Source organism: Lepidochelys kempii, chromosome 15 (genome assembly GCF_965140285.1).
Source record: "Lepidochelys kempii isolate rLepKem1 chromosome 15, rLepKem1.hap1, whole genome shotgun sequence".
Classification (NCBI taxonomy): domain Eukaryota; kingdom Metazoa; phylum Chordata; order Testudines; family Cheloniidae; genus Lepidochelys; species Lepidochelys kempii.
In genome coordinates this window covers 28937186-28956307 of record NC_136394.1, presented here as the reverse complement: position 1 = coordinate 28956307, position 19122 = coordinate 28937186, and positions in this window count along the sequence as shown.

The window sequence follows — 19122 nt, the reverse complement described above, 5'->3', positions numbered from 1 at the left end:
GAGGACTTGATTCTTCTCATTAGTCAGTAGGGATGGAGCAAGATGGTGTCATGGATTTTAGCTACTGCAGATAAAATTGAAGTTAATTATTAGGAAAGATGTTCAAACAATGTCCCACACGTCTGGAAATTCTTCTTCTCTTATTCTCCACCAAGTCTTTCTACAATCAGTCATCCCAGGGCTTGCCTTGTCTTTGTCTCTTTTTGGATTGTAAACTCCTCTAGGCAGGAAGCTGGTTTCCCACAGAGCTGTCTGAGATTTTGTTTTTCCATCAAAACATTTTTTTCAATGGCAAATGGCTTTTTTACACACGTGTAAACATTTGTAGAGAGTATTCATTGCTGTTGTAACTGTCCGCAGTAGTTTTTTGTTGTTTGGTTTTGTCTTTTATGGAAAAAAACAAAAGTGTTTGGGTTTAAAAAAGTGCAGTTTGGTTTCTAAAAAAAACAAATTATTTTTACTGAAAATATTTTTCAAAATCTGTTTTCTTTTCAGGGGTGTGTGTGTGTGGTGTGGGGGGAGTCTTTGTTTGTTTGTTTTAATTTTTTGACTAAAACCTGAAATGTTTTTGGAGGATCATGGCTTTTTTTATTTTTGTTTTTTTACAGAAAATTTTCAAAATTACCCACAAAAAACTATGACATTTTTTCCCCCACTAGCTTTAGTCAAAGGCCCCAGTTTTGTGTGTACATGTCACCAGGACTGGTTTGCAAGACTGAGAGCTCTTTGAATGACTGCTCCTAATAAAACATACAAATACCCCTTTCTCACTTGACAGTGCGTGGTTTGCAGGCATCCTTGCCTATCTGTACCTAGACTGGGGTTGTATTTTAGACACTCATGTCTGAAGATACAGCCAGTGGCACCAGTACGGGTTTCTTTGAATTAAGGTGAATTTCCATCTCTCCGGCTGAAAAAAGTGGAGCCAAACAGGATGTGGGAGTGAGAAAGGGAGAAGAAAGCAACAAACGAAAAACGGGGACAAACTGCAGGTGTTCAGAATGTAGCTACTGTTCAGACAAAGGCAATTTGTATCCCTGTGAAATACTGTGAACATTTGGTTTATGAGGGTGAACAGTTGGATACCTGAATTACTTATAAGGAGCTCTCTGAGTCACAAATGTAAGTGGGTAATTCAGTCCTTTGGAGCTTATAAATAGAGTTTAACTACTGTTTGTGATCTCAGGAGCTGGAGTTCTTAAATAGAAGATATTTACCCAGTAAACAGGGAGTTGCTGAACTGCCATATTTCAAAACAGTTTGGATGACTGGCAAAGAAGCAAACATCCTCCAGGTTGAGAGAGTCAGGGCAGTCAGCTTATAGGGGATCTTTTGGCCACATTAATTTCTAGCCATTTGATCATCCTTGTGATGTAAATAAGAATAAAGTGTGTAAAGATGAGACACTGTGTTCAGCTGCCTGGAGGGGGTGGAAATATTTAGGAGGGATGAAAGACAAGGACACGGTTTCAAGACCTTTTAAACCCCCAGGTTCAGTATCAAATCATAAAGTGAAAAGCAGTAAAAGCGGTTGCCTTGTAGGTAGGGCTGTCAAGCGATTAAAAAAAATGAATCGTGATTAATTGCGTGATTAAAAAAATGAATCGTGATTAATTGCACTGTTAATAATAGAATACCATGTATTTAAATATTTTGGATGTTTTCTACATTTTCAAATATATTGATTTAAATTACAACACAGAATACAAAGTGCACAGTGCTCACTTTCTATTTATTTTTTATTACAAATATCTGCAGTGTAAAAAACAAAAGAAATAGTATTTTTCAGTTCACCTCATACAAGTACTGTAGTGCAATCTCTTTATCGTGAAAGTTGAACTTAGAAATGTAGAATTATGTACAAAAAATAACTGCATTCAAATATAAAACAATGTAAAACTAGAGCCCACAAGTCCACTCAGTCCTACTTCTTGTTCAGTTAATTGCTCAGACAAACAAGTTTGTTTACATTTGCAGGAGATAATGCTGCCTGCCTCTTGTTCACAATGTCACCTGAAAGTGAGAACAGGCATTCACATGGCACTGTTGTAGCCGGCATCGCAAGATATTTACGTGCCAGATGTGCTAAAGATTCATATGTCCCTTCATGCTTTAACCACCATTCCAGGGGACATGCATCCATGCTGATGATGGTTTCTGCTTGATAATGATCCACAGCAGTGAGGGCCGATACATATTCATTTTCATTATCTTGAGTCAGATGCCACCAGAAGAAGGTTGATTTTCTTTTTTGATGGTTTGGGTTCTGTAGTTTCCTCATCAGAATCTTCCTCTTTTAAGACTTCTGAAAGCATGGTCCACACCTCATCCCTCTCAGATTTTGGAAGGCACTTCTGATTCTTAAACCTTGGGTCAAGTGCTATAGCTATCTTTAGAAGTCTCACGTTGGTACCTTCTTTGTGTTTTGCAATGAAATGAAAGTGTTCTTAAAATGAACAACATGTGCTGAGTCATCATCAGAGACCGCTATAACATTAAATATATGGCAGAAAATAGAGCCAGAGACATACAATTCTCCCTCAAGGAGTTTAGTCACAAATTTAATTAACGCATTATTTTTTAATGAGTGTCATCAGCATGGAAGTATGTCTTCTGGAATGGTGGCTGAAGCATGAAGGGGCATATGAATGTTTAGCATATCTGGCATGTAAATACTTTGTGATGCTGGCTACAAAAGTGCCATGTGAACTCCTGTTCTCACTTTCTAGTGACATTGTAAACAAGGGGGGGGGAGGGATAGCTCAGTGGTTTGAGCATTGGCCTTGTCAAGGTTCCTCCCCCACTCTGAACTCTAGGGTACAGATGTGGGGACCTGCATGAAAAACCTCCTAAGCTTATCTTTACCAGCTTTGGTCAAAACTTCCCCAAGATACAAAATATTCCACCCTTTGTCCTTGGATTGGCCGCTACCACCACCAAACTAATACTGGTTACTGGGGAAGAGCTGTTTGGACGCGTCTTTCCCCCCCAAAATACTTCCCAAAACCTTGCACCCCACTTCCTGGACAAGGTTTGGTAAAAAGCCTCACCAATTTGCCTAGGTGACTACAGACCCAGGCCCTTGGATCTTAAGAACAATGAACAATCCTCCCAACACTTGCACCCCCCCTTTCCTGGGAAATGTTGGATAAAAAGCCTCACCAATTTGCATAGGTGACCACAGACCCAAACCCTTGGATCTGAGAACAATGAAAAAGCATTCAGTTTTCTTACAAGAAGACTTTTAATAAAAATAGAAGTAAATAGAAATAAAGAAATCCCCCCTGTAAAATCAGGATGGTAGATACCTTATAGGGTAATTAGATTCAAAACATAGAGAACCCCTCTAGGCAAAATCTAAAGTTACAAAAAAGATACACAGACAGAAATAGTTATTCTATTCAGCACAGTTCTTTTCTCAGCCATTTAAAGAAATCATAACCTAACACGTACCTAGCTAGATTACTTACTAAAAGTTCTAAGACTCCATTCCTGGTCTATCCCCGGCAAAGACAGACTAAAGACAGACACACAGACCCTTTGTTTCTCTCCCTCCTCCCAGCTTTTGAAAGTATCTTGTCTCCTCATTGGTCATTTTGGTCAGGTGCCAGCGAGGTTACCTTTAGCTTCTTAACCCTTTACAGGTGAGAGGAGCTTTCCCCTGGCCAGGAGGGATTTCAAAGGGGTTTACCCTTCCCTTTATATTTATGACAGGCCTGCTAAACCCAGGGTTGTGAGTTCAAAATTTGAGGGGGCCATTTAGGTTGACCCCCTGAGGTCCCTTCCAACCCTGATATTCTATGATTCTAAGAAGCAGGCAGCATTATCTCCTGCAAATGTAAACAAACTTATTTGTCTTAGCAATTGGCTGAATGAGAAGTAGGACTGAGTGGACTTGTAGGCTGTAAAGTTTTGCATTGTTTTGTTTTTGAGTGCAGTTATGTAACAAAAAAAATTCTACATTTGTAAGTTGCACTTTCATGATAAAGAGATTGCACTACAGTACTTATATGAGGTGAATTGAAAAATACTATTTCTGTAAGGTGCCACAAGTACTCCTGTTCTTTTTGTGGATACAGACTAACACGGCTGCTATTCTGAAAACTATTTCTTTTGTTTATCATTTTTACAGTGCAAATATTTGTAATCAAATATTATAATATAAAGTGAGCACTTATACACTTTGTATTCTTATGTTGTAATTTAAATAAATATACTTGAAAAAGTAGAAAAACATCCAAAATATTTAATACATTTCAAATGGTATTCTATTGTTTAACAGTGCGATTGAAACAGCGATTAATCACGATTAATTTTTTTGAGTTAATCGTGTGAGTGAACTGCGATTAATCGAGAGCCCTACTTGTTGGTTGAGAATGTTGCTGATCCCTGTGTTTGTTGTGACTGGAACACTGTTAAATAGTATTGTGGCAATTGCATGTGTAATGGCTAGACACACTCTATGGGTTGATGTAGGATTGAAGAGGTAAGAGATGGAACAGATCTACTAGATCATTAAATCCATCCCCTGGCTGGGTGAGCTATAAAACTCTGCTCTAGGATGTGTCAGGTATTAAATGGATATTACACTGCTGGCCCTCTGTACAGGGGTGAATTTCATCAGAGCTCCACTGCTAGAGAAATCGAAAGCCAAGCTTGTTTCACAATCAGTGAGGAGGACAACACTTTGCTCAGAGGAGAATGACAGATGGTTCGACTGGTGCTGATCAAGGCCACGCTCTCCAGAAACACACAGCAACCATGCAGGAACTGACAAAGGCAAATAAAGCGCAAGAGAGATTTTGCTGAGTGATACATGTGATCATTTCCAAAAAGCACAAACCAAAGAGCCAGTGCAAAGCAAAAGAAACAAATATGGGGCACACTTTCTATTAAGGTTCCATTTATAGAGGGTTAACAAAGAATTAATTGACATTTTAATAAATAGGTAACAAATTGTCAATAGGTTGCTTTCATCTGAGGTTATAACCATCCATAATGTGTTCTATTGATCTGTTTATAACACTTAGTACTCACATTTGTAACAGGCTTACAACATCTGTTACTCATGATTAATTCTTTACGAATTGAACTTTAATATACATTGTGACTCGTGAGAGTGCTGTGACATACAAAACCTTTCTCCAGACTGACAGCTAGGCAAATGGTTTCCCTAGCTTAGGCTCTGATTGAGGGCAATGATAGCTGGATCAGGTCTCTACTGCATGGAAAACCTTTTATTTCTATTTTGATGGGATTTCAGTTTCCTTTGTTTCTACTTTTAGCAGTTTGAAAGGAAGCTGCATGGACACATTTTGTTCTCACTCTCACCAGGTCACTTGGAGCTGAATCCCCATTTTGCTAATTTCACTGGCTTTGCAAATGCCTATGGCTTGAATTAAAGTTAAATCAGCCTCCTGCTGCAGGGTCAGTCATTCTGCATTCCTCCCAGGAGCCTCTCTTTTGCTAAAGAGTCCCTGAATTCATAATCTTTAAGACACACACACACACATAATCAATCAATCACTATCTTGCTCAGTGATATTTCTTCTGCAGTTCCATGTATCCCTGATCTGCAACAAGTCCTCTTTGTTTTCTTCCTCCTCCTATGGAAAAGCATCTTATACTTGCTCTGCTGCTGGGCCCTCTATATGGGGATTTAGATTCACCGGCATTTCAGGTGCTTTCACTGCAGCTCCCTTGAAGATGAGAAATTTTGGTTAATCTTATGTCTTTTCCCCCCTGCAAGGTTTCATTGCCAGTCAGTCAGCTTGGAGGGAATAACAGCTTCAGCTTTGGTTCAGTGTAACTGCAGACACAATGCAACGTCTACGAAGCACTCAGGATTGGAAATAAGACCCACCACTGATTAAATACATGAACATCCAGCCCACTCTGAAGTGACACAGGCTTCTAGAAACGTTTATTTCACACTGGGCATGCTCACAGTCTTAACACAGGAATGACCAATGGCACTCACTCACTAACATCACATCATCTCATTAGCATAACCACACTCATACTATTACATCATCTCTTTAGCTTGTCCACACCCAAATCCATACAAACTCATTAGCATATTCATTAGATCTGGGCAGGAAACTGTCGTCCCATCCAGTGGGAATATTTGAGATTTTGAAAAATTTTCTCATCCCAAACCAAGACAAAAAGTCGTAATCTCAAAAAAGCCCAATAAACTGCTACTAATAAAAAAGGAATAAAAAAATAAAATGCCCTCTGGGCCAACCAAAATGTTTCATTTTGCTCATTTTGAAATGTTTTGTTGAGATGTCAACTTTTCCCTTTCCCCTCCCACTTTTTTCAGTGTAGATTAAGTCAGATTTCAAAACAAAAAGTCATTCTCAAAATGAAAACCCACCACTCTTTGTTTCAAAAAAAGCCAAACAAGACAGTGTGACCATTTAAAAAAAAATCAACTTTTTTTGACTTAGGAAATTCATTAACAACTGACGATTTCCCACAAACAGTCTTGGTTTTGGTGAACAGGCATTTTTGGGAAGAAAAACCACTCAGTCCAAATTTTCCCCACCCGCTCTAATGTTCATTGCAACACTGGGAGCATCCTCTCTCTTCCTCCAGTTCCTGGGGAGACTACACTTCCCTCACTGTGCATTGGCCATCTGGAGAGAGAGGAGTGTGTGCATTAGGCAGCTGTGCTATGAGCCATGGCGTGAGCCTGGCAGTGACGGTGGTGCTGAAGCATTTTATAAACAAGCTACATTTTCAGAACCCGAACTACAGTGAGAATTAATAAGTTGTCTGTCTTGTCTTGTCTTGACATTTTACTTTCTAGTGTAGGTGGTTTTACAAAAATCAATTGCGGTGCAGTACATTTTATGCTGCGTGGCCTCTCTGACATGTTTATTTTTAGCCGAGCATCCCACTGCCTTAAAAACGCTACAGTATTCAGACAAACTTCAGTGCAGTGTTGCTGTGAGCTGTTGAGATGGCTGCTGTGTTCAATCCTGGAGGTGGCTGCATTTTGACGTCTGGAAAGCACTCTCGGAACCTTTCCAATTCAAGACGTACATGTTATTATCATCCTCGATAATTCATCTCATGTTTGACTACCTTTTTCACTAAAATGGTTCTTAAAATATTTCTAGTAGTGATAGGCTAAAATGGTTTGAAAAACCGTGGGCTATTTCTGCATGTAGTGTTTTCAGAGGCTGTCAGATAATAACCATCACTTGCAGTTATATACCATTTCAAAGGACTCTAAAGCAGTGTGTAAATTTTATGGAGAAATAATTCACCACTGCATTGCAGCTACCACTAGGATAGAACACAGCAGCCGGTTAACAGCAGACAGCAACACAACACAATACTGCAAGTCAGAAAGGAAAGAAGAGCCCTGCATTCAATTGAAACTACAGGATGTAATCACCCAGAGAGGCTTTGTCCAGGGCACTTAGTCTAACAGACCTATTTTTTAAAAAAGGGTGCTATGGGATGTTTAATGACTAAGTGACAAGGGAGATTTCAGTTTACATCTTTCCTGAGAGGCCATCCCAAAATGCCCTCTACCTCCTCAATGAGTCACTGATCTCACGATGACACTTCTTGAATCACTAACTCCATTCCCTGCAGCACCTAGGTTTTCCACTGAAGGTGTCCCAGCCAGCTACTGACCAGGATTTGGCCCTATTTAGTGATGCAATCCAAACCTGTAGACCTGCCAACTTTCCACTGACTTCAATGGATTTTGGATTAGGCCCTGGTTGCTCTGTAATAAGGGCTGAACATATATATTGGCAAATGCAAGGAGGGGAAAATAACAGTCTAGCAGTGAAAGAAGTGAGCCATTACCTAGATTTATAATGTATAACACTCTTAAACTTTAAAGCATGCCTTGTGCTCAGTCTTGCCTTTAGTACAGCACCATGTATACGTCTAGCTGGAAGTGCATTAAAAATTGCAAGCTAGATAGTCTCATCTCCTGAACGGGGATCATTTATTCTGAAGCATCTCCAGGAGTTTTTGATTTATTGGGAATGGATCAGCTGTGTCCTTAATACAGTTTATGGTTGTGCCATTAAATTTCCAGAGATTAAAAACACGATGGAAAATATAAATTACATACGGGCTTGAAATAGATGTCCCATGGTGCCCATGCTAACAGCGGTTCCTATGGAATGTTCATAAAACACCACCTGGTGATTACAATCGCTTTCTCCTTGAAACGATACCAGAATTTTCCAGAGATAGGAAGTTTGCCGGTGCAGCCTTAGTGGATTAGGGAGGAAAGGGCTCTTGGTCGATTAAAAAAAAAAAAGCTGTCAGGGGTAGTGATGGCCTTAGAAGAGGAAAAAAAGAATCTTATTTCTACAGCAATCTGCACAGCTTGGCCTTAGTCTGAGTTGCTCAGGGGGAAAAAAGAACGTTTTTATACCACATTCTTGTCTGCTGCGGCTTTGCAGCAGGCTTTGGGCAGCTCATGGTGCATCCAGGCTGTTGGTCACTGGTAAAAGAGAGTTCTGGGTGGAAAAGAAACGACGGGTCAGGTCCTCAGATGAGGAAAAGGAGCCTAGCTCCATTGACTTTGATGGAACTACATTGACTGACAAAAGCTGAAGGTTTGAGCCAGATCAGTTGTTTTAATTGTGCCCATTTACCATTTGGTGAAAGGATTCGGGCATGCTCAGGTTTGAAAAGTGGTGCCTATATAGATCTAATATGTGTCCACATTAGCATTAGAGCTGTCCACAGAGTATTTATTGAACCAAACGTTCGATGCATTTTTGCTTTTGTTTGGTTTGTGAATCGCCAAATGTGTGGATCAAGAATTCATGTATTCGATAGTCACAAGGCTTAGTGGAATAGTACAGATGAATCCATTCCCGCCTGTAGCGAGCTGATGATCTGTTCACTACAACATTTGGCATGCCCAGTGTGTAGCTGGTCCCCTGGTGGTATTTCAGCTCACTGGTTGGATGACTGAAACATTTTAAACAGGATGACAACCAATGGACAATATTGTCTCCTTGTACTTCCCTGTCTGTCTGTGTCCAGCTGTTGTCTCTTGTCTTGCACTTGAGGCAGGGACTGTCTTTCGGTTTTGTGTTTGTACAGTGCCCAGCACAGTGGGATCCTGGTCCATGACCTATATGCTATAGTCATAGAAACAATAATGATAAGGAACAGCAAATAGCAAATAACACACTTCCAGTCCAAACCAGGGACACTTTGAGGTTCATTTATACTTTTAATAAATCCTTGAGGTCATCCGGACCATCGTGAGTACTGAAAGGTGCGACCCAATGAATAGTAGTGAATCAAATTTGAGTCAGGTCTTCATGCTTCCATTCATGAATGAATCTTCTTTATCATGTGACAAGGCCTGTAGATAAAATGTAATTTCAAAAGAAACAACCAGCGTGGCTTCTGTACCTCCAGATATGTGAATGGTGTTGCAGTGGCTCTGTCTCTGGGAATGGCCATTTCATTCACACATTCCAGCACTGGCTGCACGTTTGATGACACGGGTCCAAAACAGCAGAGCACATAAATGTTCCCATTGCAACCAATGGGACTGCTCAAGTGCTTGAAGTTAAGGAAGTGCGTAAGGGCTTGCCTGGATCAGGGCCAGAGTTGTGAACTGGGAACTTCTCCCTTTGAAAAGCGGGGCTATGTAACGAAAATGCTATCTGCTTGCTAGTGTAATGTGGGGACACCAGCCGAGCCCCTATGAGAACAAGGGCACTTTTGCATCAGTTGCTTCTGAAGTGCGGAGGGGTGGCCTCTCTGTATGAATAAGGAAAAGGTTCTACCATAAACAGAGAGGAAACTCTCAGGAGCTGCCGGCCTCAGTGGAGCCGGACTGGGCCTTTATTGTAAAGAAACAACGTGTGTTCCCTTTAATATTTAAAGAGCTGCGCTACCTTAGCAGGTGCGTGCGTTGCCTTGCAAACAGGCTCTTTGGACCAGGGAGATACCCAGCAGAGGCTACAGTCACAACTTGAGGCAGGCTGTCAGCTCTTTTCTCATTGATCAGCGACTCGGGCTGGGGAAAACACAGACAACACCACCAGAATAACACCGGCCAACAAAACACCGCTCTGATCTCGCATGACACGAGCATGAAAGAGGAACTCTGCGGAGAGCAAAGAAAACGGCCAATTCACTTTTTGGTGTCTCTGAGCAGAAACTGCAGCTCAGTTTGTGAGCTGGGTGTTCGGGGCCTAATCCTGTGAGGCACTGAGGGCCCTGCATTAGGTCTGTACCCAGCTGTTCCATGGCTGATTACCAGCCATCTCCTCATGATCATTTGTTTTTGTTGCCTGGGTGCTGAAGCCAAGTTATGGTGAAGTACTTGTTCCCCACACGGGCAGGAATCTGCTGAAACAGTAGACTGAGTCCATTCACTTGCCCACCCCCATGTGCTCTACCCCATCTCTGTATAACTGCTGCCCGCCACTCCCCCAAACCTCAGAGTCTTCCTACAGGTGTCACAGGGTGTACGTGTGGCTGATTTGTGATTGCTTTTGATTTAGCTTGTAAGCTCGATGGACAACCCGTGAACCTAAGAGAGGCAAGAGGCAGGCTAAGGCCTGTACTATTCTGGTTCTTATACTGTGCCCATCACTGTGGTATCGGGGCACCTTTAGGCAGTGCATTAAGTTAATGGAAGTTATACCTTTCTTTGGGCCCACATTGTGCATGCTACCCCATCACAGTAAGGACCCTTATTTTCCTCATGAGGAAACTCTCCCCTTGCGTTCCAGCTGGGAGCAGGTTTTGGCCCCCAGAAGAGGCTACATTTCCCCAGGGGACACTTAGGCATCAAGAACCATCCCCATACCAAGCCTGGTAACTCTGCGTTGGCTCTGACCCCCAGCAGCCCACCACATAGCAAGGATCCATTGAGACAGAGCTAGTAGGGACACTGCCCTGACTGGGCCGTCCCTGAACCAACAATGACCTGGGAGAGGGAGGTCTCTGGAAAAGATCCTGCAGTAATATGGCTATCAGAGATATCTGGGGGGGGGGGGGGGAGGAGCATTCCCCCCAGCACTGTCTACTGTCCTGCCTGCTTCTCGCCCCAGCCAACCCAGTCTCCATCGCCTCTCCCTGCCCCTGCAGAGCAGCCTCTGCAGGGTGTGGAGGGGGATGGAGATTGCACCCTGGAGGTGGGAGATCCTCCATGTGCAGGACCCAGAGGAAGGATGTGATGTACATCTCCTTCTGGGTCACCTCAGCCTTGGACTCCCTGCCTCCCGGTCACAGGCTGGGGTAGGCGGGGTGTCTACGGGAGCGTGTGGCCCTCTAACGTACCCACTGCCCCTGGATTCAGCCCCATGTTGTCATCTGGGGTTGTGGAGCACCAAGCGCACTGCCAGACCTCAGGAAATAACACCAGCCTGTGAGTGGGGAGTGAGCCATCAGAAATGCCAACCAGACAGAAGGCGTGGGCAGCCGTTTAGGGTCTGATCTAAAGCCCACCAGAAAGATTCTTCGAGACTTCCCTGGGCTTTGGATGAGGGTCCCAAAGCTGGGTGTGTTACATCTTCTGGAGAAACTTGTAAAACATTCTCCTTGTCTGGTAAGACGTAGGTCCAAGCCCCACTTCCTACAGGCGTGTATGTCTCATTAATATCTGTGGGAATTCAGCAGAATGATGGTGGCAGGGGGGAGTGAAGAGAGGACACCAGACCAGGGTGTATTCTTCACCTTGACTTTCCTCTGTGCTGATACATGCTGCATGGTTCAGAGAATGACCTAAGATTTCCAGAGGTACAGCGGGTGAGGTGATAGCCTCCACTCTTCATAAATTCAAGGCAAGGTGATGGTCTATTTCCAATCTGCCTGAGGAATCTGAGGACAAGAAACAAGTTACTGGAGAATGCTGAAAGGGATGACCTGTTCTGAAGTTAAAAAGTAACAGAACAGAAGGGGTCTGTGGGCAGCAAGTTCTTGTTCTTTCCGGGCTGGTCCTGCTGGGGCACTTGACAGCTACCTCACAGACCAGGAGAGGGTCCCTAGATCCACAGTGTCTGAGTGTCGATCCCATCTGTGTGATGGCTCCATGCTTACAGGCAGCAAAGAAGCAGAAGTGACTCCCCGCCCCGCCCCTCGTTTCACTCGTTCTCAGACACGAGTTGCATTTCCTCACCCCTGCTCTGTTCCAGGAGTGTCTGCTGTCCAGCGTGGACAGCCAGGCAGTACAGGACGCAGTGACACACCGTTAGAAATGCCATCTTTTGAATGAGCTACCCTGGAGCCTCTATTATCTATCCCTGGTCACGGTGCAGAATGGGGGGAGTAAAAGAGACCCCACCCACCCACCCCCAGCACACATTGAAAACAGTTAGATACAAGCCAGATATCCCAGCCAGCACCGTAGCTGTCGATAAAAGAGGGCTGAATGGCCAGAGACAAGCATTACTCTTGTTGTGTGTGTGACGGTTGCTTTATTTTTTACTGCATCCCTAGTATCTAACTCACTGCTTTGCAAAGCCTTTGGGATGCTCTGAAAGCAGAAGGTGCTATATAACCAAACACTGATATAGTAGCTTTAAAGTTCTCTTTTTTTGCATTACATTATAAACCAAAGAAGTGTTTATCTGCTATTTATGACTGCGTTTCTCCTATTCAAAGGCAGTATTCTCTGCCAGTGTAAAACCCTGACTACAGATGCAAATTCAGCTACGGCCTGAATTAATTACATAGCATAAAAACTCGACTTCAGGGAAGGTTTATGTACCTATTATTAATACAAGAGACGAGGAAACCATCTCTTCCTCTGTGAGAGGAGCGCCTGCGGTTTTCAGGCCATGTTTTTCTCGCATTCAGGCCATTCTTTTCATGTCCACTCCAGGGGTCTTTCAAGTTGTTGCTGAATCTCTGGCTGTTTCTGAAAACACTAAGAATACCTAGCACAAAAACAGAACATCATGGTACAAACATTAGCTGATGTTAATCCACCAGTAGGTGGATAAGACCAACCTGCGTGAATTTATAGTCATTGTCAATCTTCCAACCACTAGAAGGTGATACCGTCAGTCTCACATGGGACTCTGAACAAATATTCCAGTTACAAAATGGCTCTATTTACTTTGACTATATCATTTTTAATGTCTTTTCTTCTATCGTTCTTTAATGGACACAGGACAGGACCTGAAAACAGGACCTTTGTGTTTCCTCTGGTTATACCTCACCAGCAGCCATGATGACCCCAGAGTCATTTCCAAAGCAGCAAGTTCATGCTGGCCTCCAGGAGCAAAAAATACAGAGCCTGTCTGGTATCTCGGCAGACTGGTATCCTAGAAGAGTGTGTCCTCCAGCAACTGTTTCCGGTGGACAGGCGAGCAGCATCTAGGAGGCATGGCCACCTGAAATGCAGGGGGATAAGCCTTCAACCACAACACCTCCTAGTGGCCACGTTGTGGCCAGGTGACATTTTAGTCGTCCAATGCTGGAGCCTATATGGGAGTTTTGCCACTGACTTCAATAGAACCAGGATTTCACCCGAGATGTTTTCACCTGTTTGTTAGTCTTTGTATGTCCCACCGGTGCCTGGCCCAAATGGGGCTGGGATTACTACGGGGTAGGGGGAGCAGTTTGCTCTGTGTTGATTCCTGTGATTGAGCCGGGGGTAGCCCTAAGGAGTTTGGAAGGAAGTCACATAAAGCCCTCACTGGCTACAGAACGTTACTGCACCACTGCTGCAGGGATGCCCCATTCTGAAGAGCACCAGCCTCTGCCTCATAGAATCTCAGGGTTGGAAGGGACCTCAGGAGGTCATCTAGTCCAACCCGCTGCTCAAAGCAGGACCAATCCCCAATTTTTGCCCCATATCCCTAAATGGCCCCCTCAGGGATTGAACTCACGACCCTGGGTTTAGCAGGCCAATGCTCAAACCACTGAGCTATCCCTCCCCCACTTGTATCCCTCCAGGCTGTGAGTCTGACTCAGCGGGAGTGGGAAGGATCTGTCTGTTCTCATGGGCTGCAGTTGAATTAATAGGGCAAAATTAAGCAATTCAATTGTTCCTGGTAAATTTGCGTACGTTTCCGTTGATGGCTCCAGCCAGTGCTTAATTTGTAATGAAAGAGATGCCAGGGCTCAAGAAATTGCTGGGGTGCAAGCAATTTTTTTTACATAGCTGATGCAGCAGGCCCAGGGGTGCCGGGGCTCTGAACTGCCAGGCCCGGAGGTGCCAGGGCTGAGCCCTGGCACAAATTAAGACTCGCTCCAGCCTTCAGCTGGGATAGCTTTTGGCTGAGGAAAGATTGTTTAAGGGAGTCTGCTTTGCACCTAGACGGATGGTCCGGTGATGGGGGATGAGCTGCTAATTACTTGTATAATCAGTGCCTAAGGAAAGAGCTGAATCTAGAACTAAGCTGCTTTGGAAAGAAATGGGTCTATCACGTGGCAGCCTTAACGGCTGCTTGCTGCTGCATCCACAGGACGGTGGGAGCAACAGATGCCTCGTAGCAGCCAACGCAGGCTTGTTCTGTGCAGTACATTTGTTGAGCACAGAAGAATTCAGGGCCTTGCCGGTCCGTTTTCCATTGCAGTAGAAACCAGTGATGCAGAATCAGGTTATTTTCGTTGCGTCATTTATTCATTTACAGAATGCACACAAGTCCTGCTCTGTCAACAGAGGGGGTGACAAGAAACATGCTGGCAACTCCGTTTGCAGAAACCTCAGGTACCTGTCCTCCGAAGCCACCTGCCTTGTGGTCTCTCAAAAGTATCTCTGCTTAACACAGGATAGGGTAACCAGGTGTGTGGACACCCCTCTGCTGGTATAAGGGCGGCTTCTCTCGGTGTAGCTTAAACCCTTTCTCAGTGACAGAAGTTAAACCAGGAGAAGCGTGTCCACACAGAGATTTGTGGTGGTATACGACTATATTGGATTAAATCCACACCTTTACTTGTCCTGGTGTAAGAAGCCCACAGTCTCCTCTTCTTTCCCAACCCCTAATTTTTTACTGCCTTGCCCAAGGAGGCCCGCCAAGCCTTCCAGGCCTGGAAAGATGACCCCAGGCTGCTACCCCTCTCTGTACACAGCTGCTCTGCAACACAAGGGACCTGCAGAGCTTTACTTGCCAGAGAAGCGAGGGTGCTGCTCTGGTGGGACAGCTCTAGCCAGGCTGGCCGTTGGTTGCGTTTTGAGCCGGACAGTGCTGGTGGTTTGTCCCCTGTCTAGCCCTGGTCTAAAAGCGGACGGGGTTTTGTCCGGTATCACACATGAAGGACGCCATTTTGCAGAGCGGGCCGCTCAATCTCTGCCAACGGGACCTCGTCCTGCCCGCGGGCGCAGGGCAGCGCGGGCTGCAAAATGGCATCTTCCGGGCAGCCTGAGCGCACACGCACTGTGCGGGTGAAGTCATACCGGAGGGGGAAGGGCAGCCGGCTCAGCAAAATGGCGTCCTCCATGTAGCATAGCCCCACACGCCTGTGCCGGCGGGGCTGAGGTCATACAGGTGGGAGTGGGGACAACAAAAGGGACGTCCTGTATTCAGGGGATGCGTCACTGGCCACCCTCTCTCTAACTCTTTCTATGGGGAGTTTCAGCTTGGGAGCCTATAGATCAGTGACCTTTCAATGGCACCTTCCAGCGTAACGGTAGGGCCTCTTCTGCTTACATCTGTTACGTGCAATGTGGTTCTCATCATGTCCCTTGGGAGATGCCTGCACAATCCAGTTTCTTCTATTCACTCCCTGCAGACATATATCATATCCCTGTTACTCATCCCTCAGCTAACATAGAGAGAGATGGTTCTTTTAATCTTCCCTGCGCCTTATCCCCGCTTCCCATGAATCCTCAAGCACATCTCTCATCCAGGAATCCCTGACGGCATCGAAATGAAATCTCACTTCACGCTGCCTAGCGTTTACCCTACTGCCTGCCTGGTTTTGGTGAGCTCAGTGTAGTACTTAGCCCTTGTGAAGAGTTGACCAGTAGTGTTCCTGAGTAGACACTAGAGCAGCTTGACAAGGAATTGTGTGCACTATGTGGCCAGCTGGACTGAGATCCGAGCTGGGAGCCAGGAAAGGCCAAACTCGAATCCCAGCACTGGTACATGTCGCTGCTTCCTCAGCTGCACAATGGGGACAGAAATAAGGGGGTTGTGAGTGTTTCCATAGCACTTGGCAAGCTGTATAAATGTGAAGCTTTGTTATTAGCTGTGGGTTAATGGTTCTCTTCACACCCATGGGGCGGAAGCATTGAGATTGGTGTTTCTCTGAGAGATCTGCTGTATAGAATTAGCCAGTCAGCACTAATGGGAGTTCAGAAGATGGAGCGGGGAGAGCAGGCCATGGGGGTTGAGCCTAGGAGAATCTGCCCCTCCAGTGCTGTTCATTTGTATTCTTCTAACCCTCTCCGGAGATGTCCCACTTTCCTGTTTGCCTTTTTTTTATTGCTGCCATAAATTGGGATGAAGCTTTCAAGGATTTTTCTTCAGTAACCTCTAAAATGCTTTTCCCAGTCAGTAAACTGCACGACTTAATAGTCACTCTTGCTTTGGGTTGGTTAGCTCCCAATTTTCTCCTAGCTGTCGTGCTAAGATTAAGTGCAGAACAAGTTTAGACTGAAAATTAAATCTCACCAAATGAGGGTAAATCCATCCTCATCATCGTAGCCGCTCATTATACTCCACACCTGAACATAGCCATCATATGAACAACATACCCCCATAGCTCAATGTCTGTACTTTGACCCGTTAACCTTTTACCCCCAATCGGGGAGATTGCAGGGTATGTATTCCCTACGCCACCCGTTCCTAAACCGAATTTTGCACCCCTTGATAATCTGTACCTTATTCCCTGATAACCAGAAACTTCTATGCTTAAACTCCGTACCGTTTTCTTTTTACTTCAACATCATCTTAATAAAATTATTAAATCTGATGCATCCTGGCAGAGGGATAGATTTGGTAATCTAATAGGGCTCTTCACTCTACTGGCTATGATCCTGTTTCGTTTTTGTCAGTGTGAAACTCCATTCTCGGTTCACACCAGTCCAGGCACTTTAAAAACCATCCAAGTCCCCTTAGGCAACATCAACAAACAACGGCATTCCGTGCTTGACATTGATCATCCGGAATCATTAAACGTATGGCTGGAATGGGCCAGACTCTTCCCAACAGAAATGTTCTTGCCATGTGCTCATTCTGGAATGTAACGAACTAGTGTAGCTTCTCAGCAATGCTTCTGAATTAGAGACAGTCGCCACATAAAGTGTATAATGTACTCTGTGTGTGTGTGTACACACGGTTGCCTGAGGTCAGACGGACTCTAGCATTGTTGCACAGTAGCTGCCGGACAATAAAGAATCTGCCAGCTAATGGGATTTTATGCAGTGTAGTCGTATGTGTATCCCAGGATATTAGAGAGACAAGGTGGGTGAAGTAAGATCTTTTATTGGACCAACGTCTGTTGATGAGAGAGACAAAGTGTGAGCTCGGTGTGGCTCGAAAGCTTGTCTGTCTCACTAACAGAAGTTGGTCCGCTAAAAAATATTACCTCCCCCACCTTGTCTATCTAATGGGATTATCTTTTAACACAAGTGTTGGAGACCAGTGCTTTCAGGGTTGAAAGCCATATCCCCATGCCCTTTTGTGTGGTGACTCGCTCTTGATCATGGTATCTGTTCATGACATGGAAGTTTGACAATGACACTCCAGCATGATCCACACTCCTGTGTATGCCCCAATATATGCACGCAGATGTGAGTATTGTTAAGAAAGTATTATAATTTCTAGAATGCAACGGTCTGTGTCCTGACTGAAATATCTCCTTCATTTTCAGTCTGTGACTGTCCCCTCAGACATTCACCATGGCAAGAGGCCAGGTCTGTGTATTAACATGCATTATGAATGTCTTAAATAAAATGCACAGAAAGCCCTGTTGATTTGATGAAAACTGGTAATTTATTAAAAAAACAACAACTCTTGTCAGCATTTGATCTTTATTTGATCCAAGATGGTGCTAACTTTCCCTCAGTTTCCGTTGCTTGCTGAGATGAAGCTGCATGTTAAACAGTGTTGGCTGCTTATTTAGAAACTGATTTCTCAATATTAATGAAAAATTCCTAGGTCAGCTTCCTTCAGAATCTTTAGAGCTGATTTCTCCTCTCTCTCTCAAAATTGATCTGTGCAAGGTGGGGTTTCCCATGGTATGCTAATACCAATTAATAATAATAATAATTAATAATCATTCTGTAGTGAGTAAAATCCACTCGCATGACTGTCTCTTTGGTGCATTGCTCAGTACAGAGTTAATCACGCACACTGGTGTATTTGTGTTCATTCCTGAGAGAGTGTGTAATTCATACCAACCACAAACAGAACAGTTGTGCTGGCCTGAGAAGCTGTATGAGTATTTCGAATACCTCTGTGAAGAATGTGTTTACAGATGGGCTGGAGAAGAGAAAAATCCACTTGCTGCTTCCCCCAAACTGGAAATGAATTGGAACCAACCTCTGAGTGAATTTTACAAAAGTTCAGCCCTAATGCTTCAGAAGCGATGAGTGATTTGGGGCACCTCCTTGTTGGTGTCTAACCTGAGACACTTTAGAGGGTACTGATTTTCAGAGGTCGGGTGCTTGGCACCTTCTGACAGTCAGGTCCATTTAAGATATCACAAGCTGGGCACCCAAAATTACTAGTTACTTTTGAAAACTTAGGCCCAGGAAAATATCTTCCCTACTCTAGTGTCACGTTCACCTCTTCCCCTGCATTCCCTGGTGCTGGCTGAGACAGGAAGCAGAAGCAGTCAAATGCCAGAAGAAGGGCTACATCCCGTGGCATTTCTGGCCCAACCTGAAATGAACAGTAGCAGAACTCTCTGGACTGATACTGTTCTAGGTGTGTTAATCTGCTGCCCTGACCACGACTGTTTACTGGAGTTTGCTTTTTGTGGATGGGTCCATTTTTAAAGGAGTTGACTATTGGTGAAAGATGCTAGATGAACTCACAGACGTGGTGGATTGAAGTCCTTTTCTTATGTGCAAAACAAGCATACTTCCCTCCTGTCAAGGTTCCTTTCCCACTCTGAACGCTAGGGTACAGATGTGGGGACCTGCATGAAAACCGCCTAAGCTTACTTTTACCAGCTTAGGTTAAAACTTCCCCAAGGTACAAACTATTT